This window comes from Octopus bimaculoides, chromosome 12 (assembly GCF_046866305.1).
Source record: "Octopus bimaculoides isolate indiv1 chromosome 12, ASM4686630v1, whole genome shotgun sequence".
NCBI lineage: Eukaryota > Metazoa > Mollusca > Cephalopoda > Octopoda > Octopodidae > Octopus > Octopus bimaculoides.
In genome coordinates this window covers 53753925-53754595 of record NC_142939.1, presented here as the reverse complement: position 1 = coordinate 53754595, position 671 = coordinate 53753925, and positions in this window count along the sequence as shown.

The window sequence follows — 671 nt, the reverse complement described above, 5'->3', positions numbered from 1 at the left end:
CTTAGGACGTCATTCAAAGGGTATTTGATAGCTCTTTCTATCAAGTCAAGAGCAACATTATAATAACCGTGATTTGCACTGTCTACAGTGAGATCTGAAACGATTGTTAGCATATTTATTCTTAAAAGTTATTGCGAGATTTAAATGCAAAATATACTAGACGTTGTAGTGCATGTCTTAGGAGAATAACTTCTCCCGATTACGACAACATTATTTTCAACACAATCACCGCATCCTAGATGTAGATTTCAAGACAAGAAACTATTAGATAATTTTGAACTTATGTAAACAACAGTAAGCGAAATTACATGAATGAAAGAGGTTATTATGATAAGATACAAAAATATGAATAATAATGATGATGATGATGATGATGATGATGATAGTATTAACAACAACATTAACAACACAGCAATTATAATAACAACATCAACAACTATACTAATGCTACAAACTAATAATATTAATCATAAGTCTAATAAGACAGAAGACATATACGATGAAAGGAAATGGAAATCGTTTTAGCAAATGTGTTATAGATTCGATATTATAGAATATCAATCTTTTCGAGTGTAGATTGTTTTCAATTATTTAATATTATTCTATTTATTTGTCATGTATGATTTATTAATATTTCTGTGCAGCAAAATTATCCGTATATTACCATCAAA